Source organism: Mytilus edulis, chromosome 4, assembly GCF_963676685.1.
Source record: "Mytilus edulis chromosome 4, xbMytEdul2.2, whole genome shotgun sequence".
Classification (NCBI taxonomy): domain Eukaryota; kingdom Metazoa; phylum Mollusca; class Bivalvia; order Mytilida; family Mytilidae; genus Mytilus; species Mytilus edulis.
Window position 1 is genome coordinate 95717254 of NC_092347.1, and position 23938 is coordinate 95741191.

Below are 23938 nucleotides of genomic sequence, written 5' to 3' on the forward strand. Positions count from 1 at the left end.
CAAAGGCATATCCTGTCATTCCTGTGACAATTGGTACCATTACATTTGTTTAAACATCAAAGAAGACGATCTGAAACTTTATGAGGGATCTGACTTTCACTGCCCACAGTAGTGCAACGACGACCTTTTGAATATTGAACAAAGCAATACCCAAAGCGAAAGTAATGATAATCCTAAAGAAGGAAAAAGCATCTGCTGAACTCTACTGTACTAATACAGATCAACAAAATGAAGAGGAGAATAAAGATTATACTGTTTCAAAGCAAATTTTCTATGAATTAAAAAAAACAAACAAAATGCTCAAATTGGAACCCACACAATAAACTCTTCAAGCACACCAAAAGTAATTGACCAACTGAAAAAAGTCTACAGGTGTACCTGATACTACTCCTAAGACAGGTACACTTACAAAAAGAACCCCTGAATCAACCAATCGAACGAAACGGAAACAAGACCACAAGAGGAAATCTTAAGCTGTGTTGTTAAATTTGATATATGCCTTTTTGGTTTTTTTTGTTACATTTTTGTTTGTTTTTATAGTGATTAAGATTATAAAAATACTCATCATACCAGGATTTAAATTTTTTATTTACCACAGACTCTTGTTTCGTCTACAAAAGACTCCATCACCGCCGCTCGAATAAATAAATGTTATTAACTAAGACAAATTGATACGAAGTTAAAGAGTTTTTAGGACAAAAAATTCCTAAAAGTTTTGCCAAATACAGCTTAGGTAATCTATTCCTCAGGTAAAAAAGCCTTAGTATTTAACAAAAAAAAGAGTTTGAAAAAGGAAATCACCAATTCACCAACATTCCAACTGACTCCATTTTCAGAAAACGAAATCTGTAACAAACATAAACTTTTAGCCACCGCTTTACAAGCAGAGCCAAATACAATGAAAGTCCCAACTATGTATTGGCTTCCGAAGCTACACAAAACCCCTTACAAATATAGATTTATTTCGTCTTCAAGCCATTGTTCAACTACTAAATTGTCTATTCTTCTTACCAGCACACTTGGTACAATTAAAAACCTGATAATAAATTGTTCAAATAAGGCCTTCGAAAATAGTGGAATAAATTACTTTTGGAGTGTCAAGAACTCGTTGGAAGTATTTGATAAATTGCATGCTTATATTGGTGATTTTGAATCTGTTCAAAGTTTTGATTTTTCTACCCTGTATACCACATTACCTCACATTCTCATTAACAAAAAATTCACACACCTAATTAAATGGGCATTCAAAAAATCAGAATGTGAATATATATGTTCAAACTCTTTTAGGTCATTTTTTAGTAGCAATAAACAAAAAAACTATGTTAATTGGACATGCTTTGATACTATATATGCCCTTGAATTTTTACTAGATAACATTTTTGTTCGCTTTGGGGATTCCGTATATCGTCAGATTATCGGAATTCCAATGGGGACTAACTGTGCACCACTTATTGCGGACCTGTTTTTGTATTGTTATGAGTTACAATTTATGACAAAAATAAGCAAAGACCCATCGAAACAACATCTGATAAACAAATTTAATAATACTTTTAGATATTTGGATGATATTTTGGCTCTCAATAATGACGACTTCAGTATGTATATTAATGAAATTTATCCTGTTGAACTTACTTTAAATAAAGCTAATACTAACAATGACCACTGCCCTATTCTCGATCTTGATATCTATATCACTAATGGAAAGCTGAATACTAAAATTTATGATAAAAGGGATGATTTTTCATTTCCTATCGTTAATTATCCGTTTTTAGATGGTGACGTTCCCTTGTCACCATCTTACGGTGTTTATATATCTCAACTTGTACGATTCGCTCGTGTATGTAACAATGTTTTAGATTTTAACGAGAGAAATTTATGTATTACTGAAAAATTATTACACCAGGGTTTTCGATATCACAAACTAGTCAAAACATTTACTAAATTTTATCATCGGTATAAAGACATCATTCGTAAATATAGCTCAACATGCAGACTTCTAATACGTTCAGGTATTTCACATCCAATTTTTTATGGTAATATTCTTTATAAAGCACAAAGGTGTCAGTATTCACCTCAGAAACTTACAAAACCTTTGAATAGACTTATTAAGAAGGGATATAGTTACGATACTGTTGTCAAGTCATTAAAGATTGCATATTTTGGCGTTAATATTGAGTCACTGATAAGGTCTTTGCATCGGAACTAAACACATTTATTCTAAAAACAGTTGTTGGCATGACACGGGTTATGTTCTTCTCATATATGTTATGATGGTATGATACTAAACCCCTAACGGGAAGGATTGTGCCTGATGTTCATATGATGAAATCATAATCTTTCAGTCAGTTTAATTGAAGTCTGGAGCTGGCATGTCAGTTAACTGCTAGTAGTCTGTTGTTATTTATGTATTATTGTCATTTTGTTTATTTTCTTTGGTTACATCTTCTGACATCAGACTCGGATTTCTCTTTAACTGAATTGTAATGTGCGTATTGTTATGCGTTTACTTTACTACATTGGTTAGAGGTATAGGGGGAGGGTTGAGATCTCACAAACATGTTTAACCCCGCCGCATTTTTGCGCCTGTCCCAAGTCAGGAGCCTCTGGCCTTTGTTAGTCTTGTATTATTTTAATTTTAGTTTCTTGTGTACAATTTGGAAATTAGTATGGCGTTCATTATCACTGGACTAGTATATATTTGTTTAGGGGCCAGCTGAAGGACGCCTCCGGGTACGGGAATTTCTCGCTACATTGAAGACCTGTTGGTGACCCTCTGCTGTTGTTTTTTATTTGGTCGGGTTGTTGTCTCTTTGACACATTCCCTATTTCCATTCTCAATTTTATTTTGTTACCAGTTTTTATATGATGATGAGCATGTCAATGATAACTCAAGCCAACAAAGCCAACACAGAAGTCCTACTGGGCTGGTGATACTCTCGGGGAATTAAACCTACACAAGCAGTGTTGACACAATGTTGACTGCTGTACACCCATTTTTTATTTTTTTATTTTTACATTATCAGACTGGTGGTTTTGTTCTCGGATCGTTGTCAATATAATGGAGTTTGATGCGACTGTCATATAAGTGAGAGGTTTAGCTAGCTATCAAACCAGGTTCAATATCCTCAATTTTCTAAATAAGTAAATGTCTGTACCAAGTCAGAAATATGACAATTGTTATTGATTTTGTCATTTGATTAGGGACTTTTCGTTTTGAATTTTCCTCGGAAATGAGTATTTTTTATTTTACTATTTTATATATATATATATATATTTTTAATCTGAAAATAGAATATACGATATGATTACCAATGAGATATGTTTTTACACACGAGTCCTAATCTGACAAAATTAAAAAGTATAGGTCACTGTTCGTGAAGATCTTTTTTGGGACAAATCATCTGCACACATGGCCATTATATTGATGAACAGTGCATGTGTAATCTCCAGATGACTTTAAAACGAAATAAAGCAATAAAAGCTCATCAACCTACCAGTTTGTGGGGTTTTTTTTACAGCTGAGGCCTTTTATGGATAAACATAGTTATTGTAAATAAAGGCAACATTAGTATACCGCTGTTCAAAACTCATAAATCGATAGAGAAAAAATAATCTTAATTTGACTATGAGATTGAAAAACAGCTTTAAGAGTGCAGTTCCCTTTATTCCCCATATTTTTTTGGGTTTTTTTCCCATTTTATCCAATAATTTAATAGTTCTTTTTTCAATATATTATACCAATGTAAACAATTACATTTTCTACAAGAGTTTAAACAAAAGTGTAGGGGAATATACCAGAGGCACATTTAAACTCATAGATCGAAAATAACATGACAACGCCTTAGTAAATGAAAAACTCAAAGAGATAAATAGTATATATTTATATATATGTTACATTGTAATTATGAACTTTCGACGAGGTCAATACGTTACATATGGACCTCTTCAGAATATATTGACGGGGACGAAGTCCGAGTGGCACTATAATCTATTTTCTTTTTCTTCCTAAAATAATATCTTTATTGTACTTTTCTTTGCTGTTTTGACAAATTACTCGATCTACGTACAGCAGTTTGCCGAGTATTTCTGGAATTAGTCAAGTGAAAACCAGGGAATTTATTCAGTGAATTCATATCTATAGGTAGTTTGTTAGTTTTACAATTCATAGTTGTTACATACATCTGAGATATACATTTTGTAAAAATATATTGTTTCATGATTACGGAAAGTGTACAGTTTTGTCCGGTTCTGTTTCTAAAGATTAAAACTTTGTGATTATTGACCTTAACCTTTTTGTTGGTTGATCAGTTGTTCTGATTGATTTATGCGTTTTATTGATTCTCACGAACAACTTTTAAAAACTTTAATAAACTCTATAATCTAACATGTACATACATACATAACGTATTGACTGAGTGAAAGTCATAACTTTATATTCTGCATTTGTTAATAATATTAGGAAAAGGGCGTTCAAAATTCTTTCCGTGTATTTAAATTGTATTTTGCCAGAACCATTTCGTGCTGTTTAAAATATCAATATTCTTTGAAAAGCTGTTTGTTGAAAAACAGATTTTTGGCTTGCGTTATCTGTCTTGCATTTTTACAGTCTGATTTTACATTAAAATTTTGATAACTTCAATATACTAAAAATACAAATTAGGTTTCGGATGCATAAAATATCCTTTAAAACACGTGATCGTAATATTTAATGAAAACAGGAGATTGCTACATCATATATAATATAATATATATTAGAGTTTAGATCTGTATATATTTGACCTAGATAATTACATCTGTACTATTTTCATTGTTTATCAAAGCACTTAAACGATCCTAACTGTTAAACCACATTTCCGTATGTTATCTCACTTCAATCTTTAATTTACAATCGATAATTACAACTTCATCCTATGTCAGTAATCGTTCAGCATTGCACGTTTGGAGCAAAAGTGAGTCTTTGTTTTATATAATCTAATTCAATTATATATTACTCATGAATCAATTAAATGTCTTAAACTTATTGAACAATATTTTCCCTTTGCATAGTTTTAATGAATCTTTGAACCAAGAGTTTCAAATGGTAAAGTTAGAATCACTCTTTCGAAAATATTTAGGACACAATCACGAGTTGGTTGACGTTATGTTAAATTTATAAATATACATAATTGATTTAGTAAGATTAACTATTTTCCTTTGTCATGTTAAAATTAATGCACTTAACAGACGTAACTTCTCTTGAACTGAATTCTAATGTGCGTATTGTTATGCGTTTACTTTTCTACATTAGCTAGAGGTAAAGGGTAGGGTTGAGATCTCATAAACATGTTTAACCCCGCGGCATTTTTGTGCCTTTCCCAAGTCAGGAGTCTCTGGACTTTGCTATTCTTGTATTATTTTTAATTTTAGTTTCTTGTATATAATTTGGAGTTTGGTATGGCGTTCATTATCACTGAAGTAGTACATATATTTGTTTAGGGGCCAGCTGAAGGACGCCTCTGGATGCGGGAATTTCTCTCTGCATTGAAGACCTATTGGTGACCTGCTCTATGGTCTGGTTGTTGTCTATTTGACACATTCCCCATTTCAATTCTCAATTTTATGTTAAAGCAAAGTATGTTGTTGGTTTACTCGGAAGAAACTTCCTTCCAGCTTTTACATCTGTCCTCAGGCTTTAGTCTAACACAAATAATAACAACACCATACACTATTTATTCATTATCAAACCATACACATTTGGAACAAACTTTAGATTTTGTTTACCTTCACAGATGACGACAGATATGTTTCAATCATCGTCAACACAATTTAGTTCTTCTTTTCATCGAATGTGACCTACCGAATTAGATTTATCACCACATCTGTATTTACAGGAGCAAGACAGCAGGTGCATAAAAAAGATAAGTTTAACAATCTAAAGCTTCAAAGTTCATCCCCTATTCTGAGTGGGGTTTGTATTTCTCAGTCATTAGTTTATTATGTTGTTGGTAATGAATCATTCTTTGTCTTGAAGTCGTATTTTGTTTTTTTTTACCATGGCCTTGTCAGTGTGTTTCGATTTTTTCGATTAAATATTTGTTTGGTATCTGTGGCTATTTTTTATAATACAATATTTAAACATTGCAATCAATAAGTGTTTATGCATATCATTTAATAGAGTGAAACATTTTGTCGAGAATTTAATTTTACTATAGCTAGCCCTAACGAAACAAAACAAACAAACAAACAAACAAACAATTAAATAAAGTGGAATACAAATTCATTGACTTACATTCATATACGATTAAAATGATATTAAACGATTATAACTATTATTAATGCATCCTAGTTATTCTATTCATGTAATGTTAAACGCTAAGTCGATAGTTGCTTTAATCTTTATTGACGCAAAAACATAACTCTCGGCAGAAGTAAAAAACTGAAATAAACAAAAATGACAATTTTACTACAAGAACAAGAAAAATTGCATGACTAGTTAACAATCAAAATAATGCTGTTACTGACATAATGTAAGAATAGTACAATATACAGTTCATAGTTTTGTATGTTCGTAAAATGTTCTTTCTGTGCTCCTGAATATGCATGTAATGTATTTATAAACATAAAAATACTGATTTGTCGAGTATGTGTAATTCACATATTATGGCTTAAAAGGTGCACCATACATTTCAATAATGACTAAAGAAATTAATGCTCATCTGATTAAGTCTTTCTCATACACAAATGTCACATATATACTTTAAAAAAAATTTGAAAAATAATTAAATCTAAAGCTTAAGGTGGTGCAAATTGCGTTCCATACTTATAAAAATTTGAACGTAGCTCTGAGCTATTTATACTTTCAAATATAATAACACGCCATAATCTTTATAACTGTTCATTTATGACGGATTGTACCTTTTTCAATGTAAAAACTCTAAATCAAAATGTATAATACCTTTGTTACATGTACTCCAACATCGCAGTCTGCTTGTTTACATTTGTAATTTCTCATTTCTACAGATTTATACCACTTAAAATAGATATAAACCTTTCAATATACAAATAATATAACACTACATAGTCAGTTAAAATAAACTTACTATGTGGGGGATCTAAATCTGTCTACAAAATTTATCCATGAAAAATTAGCCACATGCTTTCTGACTTTTCTGTACTGATAAACTTCACCACGAGGAGTTAATCAAGGGAAGTAATTTTACTTCACTTTCAAAATATTGTTCAAGAACTGCTCAAAGAGAGATAACTCTAACCTAAAAAACGGTTTCATTACATTCCCCGTCTGATTTTAACAAGAAAAATCACTTATCTAATTAATAAAAATAGTGATATTAATACTGACTCAAAAATTCTGAATCTGATAATGATAATCTCAAGTAAAGTGTTACAGAAAACCTTCATATTGTTTCTTCACTAAGTCTCTAAACCAAAAATTTTACAATTCTTTGTACCCCTATATATACAAAGTCTCTATAATAGTTCACATTGTCAGTTGGTAAACAATAGTTAAGGCGACAACAAATACACTAGTTCTTTGATTGGACGGGTGTATGTACAAGAGTTATTGTTCTTTGTGATACGGACGGACACTTTTAGGATTCTTTCATCTTCGCTTGGAAATGTTTCTAAAATCTTACCGACAGACCACTGATTTCGTACTAAGTCATTGTTCTTTAGGAGCACAATATGGCCTTGTTTCAAATTATTTCTCTCCTCACACCATTTTGTTCTGGATTGTTGATTTTGTAAATACTGTTGTTTCCATTTTGTCCACTGTGATCGATACATTTCCCGCATATCAATATGATCAAAGCACTCATAATTTGTGTTCGTTTTCTGAGTAATAAGAGATGATGGGAATAAAATGGTTGGAGCCTCCGGATCTGTTGACACCGCAACAATAGGTCTGGCATTGACGATTGCACAGACTTCTGACATTCATGTACATAACACTTCATGTGTTAGTCTATTTACATTGCAAAGCATTGGGTCCAGTATTCTTCTGGTGACTCCTATCATACGCTCCCAACTTCCTGCCATATGTGATGAATGTGGTGCATTAAACTTCCAACTAGTTCCATTATCCAATAAGAATTTTTGCACTAATTTATCTTCTACGTTTATGATGTTCATGTTTAACTCTTTGGTAGCTCCAATAAAAGTTGTTCCTCTGTCTGACCTGAACTCTTTAACTTGTCCTCTTAGCGCTATAAACTTCCTAAGTGCATTAATAAATGATGATGACGTAAGCTCTTCAACTACTTCAATGTGAATTCCACGTGATGCAAGACACGAAAACATGATGGCCCAACGTTTGGAGTTTACCTGTCCTCCTCTAGTACGTCGGGTGGAGATTGACCAGGGGCCAAAGTTGTCCACCCCTACATAAGTGAACGGTGGACATGGGATTATACGGTCCACAGGTAGATCTGACATTATCTGGTGTTCAGTTTTACCTCTCAATTTCTTGCAAACAACACAGTTATGAAGTATCGAAAAAATTAGGCGCTTGCCTCCAGTGATCTAATATCCAGCACTGCGCACAGTTCCCTCTGTTATATGACGTCCTTGGTGGTGCGTTTTCTCATGATAATGCCTTACTAAAAGTGTTGAAATATGATGTTTCTCGGATACAATAATAGGAGTTTGTTCACTGACTGAAAGATTTCCACGATTTAGTCTACCATCAACTCTCAGTAAACCATCATCATCTAACATAGGTGAAAGAGATAGTATGCTGCTATCTTTTGGTAGGGACTGTTTGTTTTTCAGACATATCACTTCCTTCGGATACAGTTCTTTCTGAACTTCTTTAAGAATAAACTTCTCTGTAAACTTATATAACTCAACAGGTGAACGGTCAATAACTGAATTGTTTTCATGATGGTATTTTATATAAAGGAGTAGGTTCAGTAAGACCCCTTTTTGGCCCCAAAATGTAGCAGTTTTACAAAATTGTTAAAATGTAAACCTTTAGTTATTTATTGGACAGTAGAATGCTTCTGCTACATAAATATGGGCTGTTTTTGACAATACAGTCCACATATATCCGGTACTAGCACCATTAAGTCATGCTAAATTACTGAAATCCTCATAATTCTAGCATTTTGGTTAAATTTTAGACGGTTTTCGTGTAAAACGAAAGTGGCCGCATTCGTGTTCATCCTTAATATTGAAATGAAAGTTGTATTTTATGATAATACATAACATATATAAAGGTTGAGGATGAACACGGATGCGGCCACTTTCATTTTTACCAAAAACCTTCTGAAAAGTGACATTTTTCGGCATATTAGGTAGATTTTTCTTATTTGAGCTTGAATCGGATCGTTTTTAATGACTTAATCTGTTAAAATCTTTCACATTAACTTATTAATTCAAATAAAATAGACACTTAAGTGTTTAAAAAGTGGTCAAAATCTTTCGTCAGATGAACCTGAAATTTGAGGCCAAAATCGGTCCTTACCGGACCTACTCCTTTGTCGTAGTTTCGATATTGCACAAACTAATCTTTTCCAGGATGAAAATCTACTGAAGCGTTCAGTTCCAAGTTGCTGACTAACCATAGTTTTACATGCCTTAACAACTGGTCGTACTTCCTTATCTTGTTCCAGTTGAATAAGCACATATTCTGACTGTTCTACTTGTAAGTCAGATTCGTCGCATGATACTGAGGGTGGTCCCTTTAACCATAGGCTTTTTTCCAAATTGTTGGCCGTTGTAGGCCTTGTTGCTTGGTCAGCAGGATTATTATGAGTTCGTACATGACTCCATTGAATTACTTCTGATGATTTCCTGATTTTATCCACTCGGTTACTGACATAAGTGTAAAAGCGACGAGTTTCATTGTTTAAATAGCCAAGAACTACCATGCTGTCTGTGTAAAATCTTGTTTTATCAACGGTTATATCTAAATGTTCTACAAGGAAGTTTGTAACTTCTACAGCTAGGACGGCAGCACATAACTCCAACCTTGGGATAGTATGACCATGAGATGGCGCAATTTTGGACTTTCCCTTGTGAATCATATATTTTGAGATAAGCAACCGTGCCAATGGCTTCCTTGGAGGCATCTGAATACATGTGTAATTCCTTCGTAACAGCATCTTTAAGTGGAAACGTTGAAAACCTCCTAGGTATTTCTAAACTTTCAAGATCTTTCAACAATACCTTCCATTTTTCCAATTCAGAAAGTAGATCTTCTGACATTAATTCGTCCCAGCCAATGTTTTTGGTTAATGCATTGTGAAGAAGAATTTGTCCATATTAAAGTACAGGTGCTACGAATCCTAAGGGATCAAATATGCTGTTAATGGTAGAAAGCATTTCCCTCTTTGTAAAAGGTTTCTGTTCGTTGCTAACTTGAAATGTAAAAGTGTCCCTTTCGGTATTCCAACTTAGGCCTAGACTTCTCTGTAAATTTTGAACCTCTGAATCAAATTCTATGTTGGCAGTATTGTTAGATCCAATGTCATCTTTTGGAAATTGAGCAAGAACACTTTTGCTATTTGAATTTATCTTGTGTAATCGAAGATTTCCATTGAGTTTCAAAGTTTCCTGTGCGTCTTTAATCAATTTCACAGCGGAGTCCTCGTCCGGCATTGATAAAAGCCCATCGTCCACATAAAAATTATCTTGTATAAATTTGCATACGTCACTGCATGATTCATCATGTTCCTCTTTATCACAAGCTGACTTTCTTAAGCCTAAAGTTGCAACCGCAGGTGATGGTGAATTGCCAAATACATGAACCTTTATTCTATATTCAATTAACTCATTGTTTGGGTTGTTATCCTTGTGCCATATAAATCGCAAGTAGTCACAATGACTTTCATGTACGAGAAAGTTAAAGAACATTTGCTCAATGTCAGCTGTGATAGCAACCTTTTCCTTTCTGAATCTGATTAAAACTCCTAACAAGCTATTGGTTAAATCTGGTCCGGTTATTAGCACATTGTTCAATGAGAGTCCCTTGAATTTTGCAGATGAATCAAATACAACTCTTATTTTTTCAGGTTTTTTGGGATGGTAAACTCCAAATATAGGTAGATACCAGCATTCAATTCCTCGCATCAGTTGTTGAGCGACTTCTGCGTGCCCTTTTTGGAATATTGTGTCCATAAACGCAATGAAATGTTCTTGTTTTCTGGGATTGTGACGTAGATTTGCCTCTAACTTCTTAGCCCTATCATAAGCCTGTTGGAAGTTCTTTTGTAGCGGTGGTCGGTTGTTTTTGAATGTAAGTGGAGCACTCCAATTACCGCTGTTTGTCTTGATAAATCCTGATTCCATTATTTTCTGAAATTGTCTATCTTCTATAGATGGACCAACCTTATCATCATCTCTAGTTCTAGCAAATACATCTGTCCCAAAGTTTGTCGTATGTCCTTCACATTCTATAAAGTCTATAGAATTCTGTTCCTTGACTGTTATGTCACTAGTGCACGGTTTGCAAATTGATGTTCTTCCGTTTTGTAAAACAAACGTCTTGTTCACATTTACTTTATCAGGTACATGGACCTTGCCGAGACACGTCTTACCAATCACAACCAAACCTAACGCTAATTTCTGTGCATAAGGTGTACGCTGTGGACCAGTTCTTTGATCATACACATGGTGTGCCTCACCCAAGTCTCTTCCTATAAGTAAAAGTATCTGAGCGTCTGAATCTAATGTCGGAATCATACAACTAATTGATCGAAGATGATCGAAGATGATCATGAAAGAATGCCACAATTGGTATTTCTTCTCTTACATTAGGTATGTCATTGCACTCTATTAACGGTGGAAGGTCCAAACTCATACTCCCATCAAACGATTCTACTGTGAAATCACAAGCCATACGTCCGGAGACTGCCATGCTTCCAGCACATGAAGAAAGTGTGTACTCTATTTTCTGACTGTTAATGTTGAAAAGTTCAAAGAACTGAGATGGAGCCAAAGTTCTATTACTCTGATCGTCCAGAATTGCATATACTCTAATGGCTTTCTCAGGATGACCATTAGGGTATACCTTTAACAGTTTTAGCGCAGGAACGTCCTTTGAAAACTGTCACTGTCACCACAGATCTGCGTACATGCAGTAGTAACCTTATTAGCTTGTTTGCCATCTGACTGATTCTGTTCCCCGCCATGCCCAGTAGTAGGATTTGGTCCTCTCGCAATATGAAGAGCATCTGGATGACCTTTTGATTGACACTGTTTGAATGGTTGATTTTCATTGCAGTTTCTTGCTAAGTGTTTCCCATTGCAACATTTAAAGCATATACCATTTTGCATAATAATTGTTTTTCTTTCATCAATAGGTTTCCGTCTAAACTGCTTACATTCGTTTAATGAATGGTTTGATTGTTCATGAAGTAGACAGCCAAATTTAGTTTCTCTATTCCATGTATTTCCACTTTTCTGAGCCACTTCAGTCTTCTTTGTAGACACACTGTTATAGTTCCTTGGCCTGTTGTATTGACCTTGTTTTTTGTCATTATTTCCTGTTGGGTTCTTGTCATAGTTGAAACTTGGATCATTAAGTCTTGTACTCATTTCTTGTATAAAGTTAACAAATACTTTGAATTGTGGATATACAACATGTTTCTCCAACTTGTACCAGCACGGTCTGTCCATTTTGTCTGTAGAAAATGTGGTAGGTTGCTTACAATTGGGTTCACCCCAGAAGAGGAATCAAAGTAACCTAGCAATGCGCTGTATTTTGGGTCATCTTTTACGGAGTCTATTTCTGCTAAAAGATCGCCAAGTTCATACAAGCGTTTATTGTCAGTGTTGTTCATTTTTCCAAACTTGAGAATCTTATCCTTTAAAGTTGACTCGATTAGTTCAGGAGAACCATATCTTTCGTTTAATCTATTCCAGATTCTTTCTAAGCCTTTCTTAGGATCATGTGTGTTAGATTCTCTCAATCTAATAGCTTGTTTGCTAGATTCTTGTCCTAACCAACGAATTAGGAGATCCATTTCTTCAGACGGAGTTACTTGAAGGTCATGCATAATGCTACGGAAACTGGCTTTCCATATAAGATAATTCCCTGGTTTATCGGTGAATAATGTTAATCGAGAAAGTAAAAGCTCCTTCTTCATAAAAAGTCTAGCAAATTCTGTAGCTGCATTCAGATTAACATTGTTGTTATAGTCTATTGCGGCATCACGCCTAGTTTCAGTATTACTTACAGGACAAGAGAATGATTGAGGACTAATTTCTTGTTGTAAGACTGGATTAGTAGTTACTTGCAAAGCACTAGAAATGTTTGAACTATCTATTAATGTTTCTTGAGCTATACCAGTTTCTCCTGTTTCAAGTACTTCTTGCTTTTCACTTGATTTACTAACTGTAACCATGGTGTTACGGCCAGAAATCGCCTTTTAATTGAAGCCAACAAAAGACACAAATCAATAAGAAAATTTAACAATATTTATTATACAAAAGTTTGCAAGAAGTATTACACACATATTACTGTCAACTTAACTGTCAAAATATGAGTCCAATCTTTTATCTTTATCTGTATCCGGATATCTTTCGGAATCTAATCTGAATATTATGGTCACAATCCAGTATGATGTTGTTTGTAGAATAAAAGTGTCAATCCAAAGACTATGAATATTGTGGTCTATCGATGTATAAGTCCAAATCCAAGAGTAAGTCCTAGAGTGAGTTTAACTTTAGTGTCTGTATATATATATATATTTGTCATGGAAGATTCTAGAACAGTCTATGATGGAACAACCTGGAAAGTTACAACAGAAGTTTCTAGTAAAATGTAGAAGTTTATATAATGCATCTTTTATTAGGATCATTCTGGAAAGTTCCAATCATTCTGTAGTTGTTCCAGAGATTTCTAAAGTGCACAATTCTAAAATTATTCTGTAAACAACTAGCAGGCCACACAATACAAATCAGGCCAACATAAATAAATACAATAATTACAATATCATAACACCTCCCACATTTAAAGAAGTTTTAGTGTAACAAAAACTTATCATGAATAAAATGAACAAAAATACATATTATATACAAAGTGTTTTAATAAGCTCTAGATAAAGCATCTGCAATTACATTATCTTTACCCTTAATATGTTTTACAATTACATCATATTCCTGTAACAATAAACTCCACATAGTCAACCTCTGATTCTTGTTTCTCATTTTATGTATGAAGGTGAGAGGATTATGATCAGTACAAACAAGAATAGGATATACAGTGGGATTCAAATATACATCAAAATGTCGAAGTGCTGACAACATTGCAAAACACTCTTTTTCAATAGTTGAATAATTTTTCTGATGTTTATCTAATTTCTTTGAAAAATATGATATAGGTTTCTCAACATTATCATCTGTCTCTTGATATAAAACAGCTCCAATTCCTACATCGCTTGCATCAACGGCAAGTTTAAATTGTTTTTCAAAGTCTGGAGTAATCAGAACTGGACTATTAATTAAAAGTGATTTGCTATTTTCAAAAGCGTTTTGACAATTTTCACTCCAGATAAATTTAGAATCTTTTCGTAAAAGATGAGTCAATGGTTGAACCACAGTAGCAAAAGACAGATGTGCAAGTTTTGAGTCTAAATTTGACAAAATTTCTGAATTTTTCAATCTTACCGTCTCTTCCATAGTTTTAGAACTAAAAGGTGATTCAATTACATCTGGTTTGTCATGATTGTTCTCAAATTTAACCATGCCTAAAGTGGCAACTGGTTTACTCTCACATTCATTAGCACGGTCAAAGTATGGTTTTAACATATTAATATGACACACTCTATTTTGTTTGCGCCGACCTGGAGTTTTTACAATATAATTCAAATAATTGATTTTACTCTCTATTGTACGAGCTCTCTGTGTCAATGGAACTTGCCAATAACCTTTCAAAAAATCAAATTTGCTCACAAATTTTGCTTGACCAATGTTGTCAATACAATCGTCTATCCTTGGAATCGGATAGGAATCAGATTTTGAGACTGAATTTACTTTTCTGAAATCAGTCACGAAACGAAAGGTTTTATCTGGTTTTGGCACAAGGAGACAAGGAGAGCTCCATTCACTGCTACTCGGCTCAATAATATCATTGTCAAGCATATATTTAATTTCTTTTCTCATAGCTTCAAGTTTGAGTGGATTAAGTAGGTAAGGATGTTGCTTAATTGGAGAAGAATCTCCTACATCAACATCATGACAAACAGCAGTGGTTTTGTTTGGCACATCTGGAAAAAGATTTTTAAAAGAAAATACCAAAGTTTTTATTTTTTCTCTACGATCAAAAGACAGATGTGCAAGTTTTGAGTCTAAATTTGACAAAATTTCTGAATTTTTCAATCTTACCGTCTCTTCCATAGTTTTAGAACTAAAAGGTGGTTCAATTACATCTGGTTTGTCATGATTGTTCTCAAATTTAACCATGCCTAAAGTGGCAACTGGTTTACTCTCACATTCATTAGCACGGTCAAAGTATGGTTTTAACATATTAATATGACACACTCTATTTTGTTTGCGCCGACCTGGAGTTTTTACAATATAATTCAAATAATTGATTTTACTCTCTATTGTATAAGGACCACAATATTTAGCCTGTAAAGGATGTCCAGGGACTGGCAAAAATACAAGTACCCTATCACCAGGCTCAAAAACTCTGTCCCTGGCATCTTTATCATACCATATTTTCATCTTGTTTTGTACATTTTTAAAGTTTTTCTGAGCAATTTGACAAGCAGTATACAATTTTTCTTTAAATCTAGATACATAGTCTAAAAGATTCAAGTCAGTATGTTCAGTAAGCCACTTTTCCTTAATCAATTTTAACGGTCCCCTAACAGTATGGCCAAATACCAACTCAAAGGGACTAAAACCAAGGGATTCTTGAACAGCCTCTCGGACTGCAAAAAGTAGAAAGTGAACTCCATCATCCCAGTCTCTGTCAAATTGAAGACAAAAAGTTCTTATCATGTTCTTGAATGTTTGATGAAAACGTTCTAAGGCACCTTGAGATTCTGGATGGTACTCACTTGATCTATACTGAGCAATCCCTAACTGGTGCACGACTTGCTGAAATAAACCTGACACGAAATTTGATCCCTGGTCGGACTGTATAGACTGAGGAAGTCCTACTAATGTGAAAAATTTGATAAGTGCTTTGACAATAGTAGGTGTCTTGATATTTCTTAGCGGAATAGCCTCAGGAAAGCGAGTGGATGTACACATAATTGTCAATAAATACGCATTTCCAGTTTTGGTCTTTGGTAAAGGTCCAACGCAGTCAATTAGAACTCTGCTGAAAGGTTCGTCAAAGGCTGGAATAGGCAGAAGTGGTGCTGGTGGTATTTTCTGGTTAGGCTTACCAACAACCTGGCATATATGACAGCGTTTGCAGTATTCTGCAACATCATTTCTAAGTCTTGGCCAGTAGAAATGCTGCAAGATCTTAAGGCAAGTCTTTCTTATACCTAAGTGTCCAGCCAAGGGGTGTCATGGGCAAGACCAATAATTTCTTGCCTATAAACTTTAGGCACCACCACTTGGTATACCACTCTCCATTCCTCTTCTGGGGTAGCATCAGGAGGCCTCCACTTCCTCATTAAAATGCCGTCCTGATGGAAATAGCATTCAGCCACTTTGTCTGCTTCCTTCTGTGGTTGAGCCCTCTTGCAGAGCTGAAGAACCTCAGGGTCTTTATTTTGTTCTTCCAAAAGGTTCTTTCTGTTTAGTGAATGGCTGTTTACGTCTGGCCATGGCATAATTACATTCTTGTTAACATTAGGTGGTCTTATTATGGCCTTTTCTGAGCTACCAGGACCTTCAATGTCGGCTAGGAAAGTGTCAGAAAGGTCCATGTAATCAAACTGGTTTTCTTGCAAATCCTCATCTTGTTGTTTTCTAGCCATCGCCCTAGTTACATCACAAGCTGGATACAATTCGGCTTCATCTTCAGGTAATTTAAAATCCACCACTGGTTCACTGGTAACAATTGGTTCCTAGCAATAACGTCACACCCTCAATGGGGAGATTAGGACGAACACCCACAATAACTGGTCCAGTTATCAAATCTGACTTCAGATAAATACGATGGAGAGGAACATCTATACAACCTAACTCTACACCTTGTAACAAAACGGAGGCACCAACAGAAGTCTTCTCGGACAAAGGCAACACACCTTCTAACAATAAAGACTGAGAAGCTCCAGTGTCCCGTAAAATCTTAATAGGCTGAAAAGTGGTATCATCAACAATAGAAATAAACCCATCAGACATAAAAGGTTTATATTCCTCCATGTAATCACAAAAACTGGACTTAAAAGCCTGACTCGCAGGACATTCCAACGTACTGGTAATATAAGGTGTCGTACAAGCACTGGACTTCGGCTTATTATCTCGTTCATTCTTCTTCTGGAGTCTAAAACAATCAGCCATCAGGTGACCATTTTTCTTACAATAAGCACAATTCAGTATCTCAAAAGTATCAAATTTTGGACTAGACATATTATAACTGGAGTGACTCTTATTCTGTGCAACAGGCTTACTATCAGTACGCTCAGTGCTTTGATTTTTGTAATTTCCACTTGAAATATTAACATTTTGACCCTTGAAACTTCTTTTATGTGAAAGGGTATAATTATCTGAAATTACAGCTGCATCATGTATTGTCCCAACAGTTTTGTCGTCTAAATGTGTTTTTAAGTCTAAATGAACACATTGTTTGAACTCTTCTAATAACATCAATTGTCTTAGGTTATCAAAATTGTTATCTGTTTTCTTTGAAGTAAGCCATTTATCAAATAGATCTTCTTTTTCCCGATCAAATTCCACATAGGTTTGTGAATCAAACTTTTTATAAGATCTAAATTTCTGTCTTTATGCTTCTGGTACTAGCTCATAAGCTTTCAAAACTTCCTGTTTCACCGTGTAATAATCGGAACTTTTTTCTGGTGGAAGTGCGGAGTATATTTCAGCGGCCTTACCCTCAAAAACACTTTGTAGCATTGTAGTCCAATATGGCTTTGGCCAATTCAAATTATGAGCAATTTTCTCAAACTGTGGAAAATATTTATCGACTGTTTTTTCACAAAATCTGGGAACCAAACGTATATTTTTTGCTTCATCAAAACATTCTGATTTCGACTGGACTTTAGTGTTGCTTTCTTCTGTGACCATTTCAATTTTCAATTTTTCCATCTCTAGCCTTTCTCTCATTTCAAGTTCTTTTAATTTTAATTCATCTTCTTTTATTTTCTCCCTCTTCTTCATTTCCAGTTCTTTTAATTTAAATTCATCTTCTTTTCTTTCATTTCCAGTTCTGCTTGTTTTAATTTAAATTCATGTTCTAATTCAAGCTGTTTTAATTTAAAGGCATCTACATTTTCGACCTTAAGTTCAAGAGCCTCTTCACCTAAAATTTCTGCGTCAACTAATTTGTCTATAACCAAATTTTCAATAATTTGTTTTCTCATAGATACTGTAAAATTTAATTTCAGATGTTTAGCAAGCAACACTAATTCCTCTTTCTTTAAATTATCAAACCCCTCCAGGTCTGGCGTTTTCAAAAATTTACCGGCATCAAATGTCATTTTGTAGAATTTTGTTGGCTAGTTACAATAAACATACTGAATAAATTTTGAATAAGATATTTTCAGTATCCCGGACGAGCCCCCAATTTCTGTTACGGCCAGAAATCGCCTAAATTGTAGCCAACAAAAGACACAAATCAATTAGAAAATTTAACAATATTTATTATACAAAAGTTTTCAAGAAGTATTACACAAATATTACTGTCAACTTAACTGTCAAAATATGAGTCCAATCTTTTATCTTTATCTGTATCCGGATATCTTTCGGAATCCAATCTGAATATTATGGTCACAATCCAGTATGATGTTGTTTGTAGAATAAAAGTGTCAATCCAAAGGCTATGAATATCAATGGCTATCGATGTATAAGTCCAAATCCAAGAGTAAGTCCTAGAGTGAGTTTAACATTAGTGTCTGTATATATATATATTTGTCATGGAAGATTCTAGAACAGTCTATGATGGAACATCCTGGAAAGTTACAACAGAAGTTTCTAGTAAAATGTATTAGTTTATATAATGCATCTTTTATTAGGATCATTCTGGAAAGTTCCAATCATTCTGTAATTGTTCCAGAGATTTCTAAAGTGCACAATTCTAAAATTATTCTGTAAACAACTATCAGGCCACACAATACAAATCAGGCCAACATAAATAAATACAATAATTACAATATCATAATAATGGCAACATTAATATTGTTTTCGACTGAATACTTGGTTGTATTTTCGACCAGCTCAGGCTCTTGTGGATGATTGTTCTCTAAGAAATTGTTTTTCTCTTTAGTGATCAATTCATTAGTGCTGTTTTCTTTTTCTTTTTCGATAACAGTTTCAATCTTTTGTGCACTTGAAGATAGTGATGATTGTTGAATAATGTATTGTTTCGTTCGATGTAGTTTTTCTGATGCTAGTTTTACACTTGACCTACTACTTGTAGATCCGGTTTCTGAATTGAACTCCTCATCAATTACCTGTTTGTGCCTCCATCGCGTCCCGTTAAGCCGCTAAAAGATTAATGTCGATTTCTAAATTCTTCTGTTGTCTAGCATGCCTCATCGCTGTTATGCACTCTTCTTCCTCAATCTTGGATTTTTCTAATTGTAGTTTTGCTTCCTGTTCTGCAAACTCTAATCGGCATTTAGCTGCTTCAGACTTCATACTTTGTCTGAGATATGAACTTTGTCTGCTACCATGGCTGCTGTTGCTTGCATACGATCTATGCGATCGACTTGAATTGTGTTGAGAGGATGTTATTTTATCCCTCTGTGCAGGTTCCTTCTGACTACCAGTACATTTTGATAGTGTTTCATCAATAATACTATTGCATATTGTACCTTCTCAGATAATATTTTTGAGACTAATTTGTGAGCTGATATTTCCTGAATGCTTTTTCGACACCTTGACCGGTCTACATATTCCAAGAATTCTCTGGATATTGTTTGATAGTTTTTGTTATTCTGTTCCAAATCATTTTTTAGTCTTATTGTACTTTCTGTAGGTACCTTGTTATCTTCTTGATTTACAAATGAGTGAATTTGTTCATCAATCGTTAAACTAACTCTTCGTAACTTTTTCGTGTAGTCATAAACTTTTAATTCGTATTGTTCTTTACCCTGTATTGTTTACTGTCGTACACGAGGGTTTTCTCATTGTTCCTTTTCTGAGACCCATTTGTCGTCCTGATTTTCTTGATCCATGGTCGCAGATTTTGTACTGTAATGTTAAACGCTAAGTCGATAGTTGCTTTAATCTTTATTGACGCAAAACATAACTCTCGGAAGAGGTAAAAAATTGAAATAAACAAAAATGACAATTTTACTACAAGAACAAGAAAAATTGCATGACTAGTAAAACAATCAAAATAATGCTGTTACTGACATAAGGTAAGAATAGTACAATAAACAGTTGTTTATTGTCATAGTTTTGTGTGTTCATAAAATGTTCTTTCTGTGTTCCTGAATATGCATATAATGTATTTATAAACATAAAAATACTGATTTGTCGAGTATGTGTAATTCACATATTATGGCTTAAAAGGTGCACCATACATTTCAATAATGACTAGAAAATTAATGCTCATCTGATTAAGTCTTTCTCATACACAAATGTCACATATATATTTCAAAATAACTTTGAAAAATAATTAAATCTAAAGCTTAAGGTGGTGCAAATTGCGTTCCATACTTATAAAAATTTGAACGTAGCTCTGAGCTATTTATACTTTCAAATATAATAACACGCCATAATCTTTATAACTGTTCATTTATGACGGATTGTACCTTTTTCAATGTAAAAACTCTAAATCATAATGTATAAAATCTTTGTTACATGTACTCCAACATCGCACGTAAAAATACACTGAGTCTGCTTGTTTACATTTGTAATTTCTCATTTCTACAGATTTATACCACTTTAAATAGAAATAAACCTTTCAATATACAAACAATATAACACTACATAGTCAGTTAAAATAAACTTACTCTGTGGGGGATCTAAATCTGCCTACAAAATTTGTCCATGAAAAATTAGCCACATGCTTTCTGACTTTTCTGTACTGATAAACTTTACCACGAGGAGTTAATCAAGGGAAGTAATTTTACTTTCACTTTCAAAATATTGTTCAAGTACTGCTTAAAGAGAAATAACTCTAAACTAAAAAATGGTTCCATTACAATTCATACATGTACTCATAATAAAAAGATATATATATAGTGACATAAATTTGTATTTTTCTGTTATTTTCTCTCCGGACAATATCTGAAAATCATATAAAAAATAGTATTTTAACTCCTATTATCATAAATAAAGGCAACAGTAGTATACCGCTGTTCAAACTCATAAATCCATGGACAAAAAACAAAATCGGGGTAACAAACTAAAACTGAGGAAAACGTATTAAATATAAGAGGAGAACAACGACACAACACTACGATGTAACACACACAGACACGGACCAAGCAACAAATATATCAAAACCAAATACGTGAATTTGGGATAGACAAGTACCGTGACACGTCTTATCGCAATGTGAATTTACACTCAAAAATAAGAGAAGACAAACAACTCAACGTTAAAATGTAACACACACAGAAACGAACTATAATATAACAATGGCCATATTTCTGACTTGGTACAGGACATTTTTAAAAGGAAAAAATGGTGGGTTGAACCTGGTTTTGTGGCATGCCAAACCTCCCTCTTTTCTAGCCATGTGAAATATAACATTAAAATGACAACTCAACACCACAGGACTACAATATAAATAAATTGGAGAACACAATCGACAAAGAAACACACAAACAACAGCCAACAAAAGGCAACAAGTTCAAAATTTTAATACGCCAGAACACAATATCTACAAGTGACGCCCAGATACAAAAGTTTGAAAGCCGAAACAAGCACAAAGTCGAACAGCATTGAGGACCAAAAGATAAAAAAAAAGGTTGTGTCAAAAACGGCCAGGGTTTTCTGTTAGTTACCAGAACATCTCTATTATTTAGAATAATTTATACTTTTGCAAACAGTAAATTTATAAAATTATAAACAAAAGATGTACATGATAAGACTGAAGTTTTAACTAATTACAGGAAACAACTGAAATACATTACATAACCAGACATTTGTAACACAAAATGTAGACAAATCCGAATAGGTTTAAACCTGAACGCCAAGTGACGTCATATTTGAAATTGTTAAAAATGACCAAAAAAAATGACGTCATTTGAATTTGTAAAACAGATCATCAAAATATGAACAATGACGTCACATTTGAATGAATAAGATAGAATTAGGATTGATTTAAGATTATATTTAAACTAAATACTGATATTGCATTTAATAACAATGCACATTTTAATACTTATTAATAGCAAACTAAGGTAGCAATTAACTATATTATAAAGCTATGTCCGGTTTGTTTTGAATCTAATTTCAAACGTAAAATATCGTACTGATTACGTTGAACAAAATAAAATCTAATGAATGAATGCGGTGATAAATTTGTTTTAAACAATAACACATAAATATAATAGAAAAGACGTCAACACATTTGACAAAATCCGATGAGAATAACAAATATAACATTAAACATTTAAACTAAATACATGAATTTAGGATAGACAAGTACCGTAACACGTCTTATAGTAATGCGAATTCACATTCAGCAAAACAGTCACAATCGGGAATAAGTCACGTTCGGTAATTAAAAGATAAGACGACATAATGACAAACCACAATCTACCATGTGGTAAAAATGTCCTTAGCTAGTTTGGTGAAAGACACATCGTATGGATCCACCAATTCGTGATGGTGTCCATAAAATTTACGAAGTGTCAGTTTTAATCTGTCCTCCTCAAAACTTTGTTGGAGCAGTTTCTGCGTAAGGAGCACACTCCTGTTTATGAAGTCCGTATAGTGTGAACAAGCACGAGCATAACGTATCAATTGTGATATGTAAACACCATACGAAGGGGCAGAGGGTATGTTACTGCTGAGAAATGGGAAATTGATAATTGGGAAGTTGAAATCGTCCCGTTTATCATAGATTTTCGTGTGAAGTCGTCCATCTACGTCAATATTGAGGAAAAGATCAAGGTATGAAGCAGTCCTTCTAGTATCAGTAGTATCCTTAATGTCAAGTTCACTGGGATATATGAGATGTAGGTATTGGCTGAAATATGGGTTATTCAATGATAGAACATCATCAATATATCGGAAAGTAAAATTAAAGAATTTTGCAAGGTGCTTTTTCTTTTTGTCTTTTAGAAGGTTCTGAATGAATTCTGCTTCATACGAGTACAAAAACAAATCAGCCAGCAGGGGTGCACAATTAGTACCTATTGGAATACCGACTGTCTGTTGAAATATAAATCATCAAAACTCAACAAATATATTGTCGATCAAAAAGTCCAGCATGTAGATAATATCATCTTCAATATATTTTCTGGAAGATTCAGTCTGATTCTTCACAAAATATGTGAAGAATTAGACTGTGAAAATATGTGTAACACATATTTTCTGAAAGATTCAGTCTGATTCTTCACAAAATATGTGAAGAATCAGACTGTACAAAATATGTGTAACACATATTTAATTCTTACATATATAGATATATACATATATACGTATATATACATATACACATGGAAAAAAGTATTGCAACACCTTGATTTTTTAAAATTTGAAAAATCAGCCTCTTTTGTTTTATGGAATATAATAAAATATGCGTATAATATTATTGAAACATAGTTCACGATAACATTGGCATTGAAACGAACAAAAAATGTTTTAAAAAAAATGATTTATATAACCACAATTTCAATAACAAAATGAAGTGTTTTTTGTACAAAAAAACCGCATTTGACAAGTTTCACTG

General features: G+C 33.6%; 1 long non-coding RNA gene across 1 annotated transcript in view; it reads left to right on the top strand.

Moving 5' to 3' along the window:
• Positions 1 to 4878: 4878 nt before the first annotated feature.
• The window catches only part of LOC139521167 (uncharacterized), a 34977-nt gene continuing 15917 nt past the window's right edge, over positions 4879 to 23938 (top strand). The window contains exon 1 of the long non-coding RNA XR_011664024.1: positions 4879 to 4949. This is a non-coding gene — a long non-coding RNA (uncharacterized lncRNA). The remainder of the gene's footprint in view (positions 4950 to 23938) is intronic.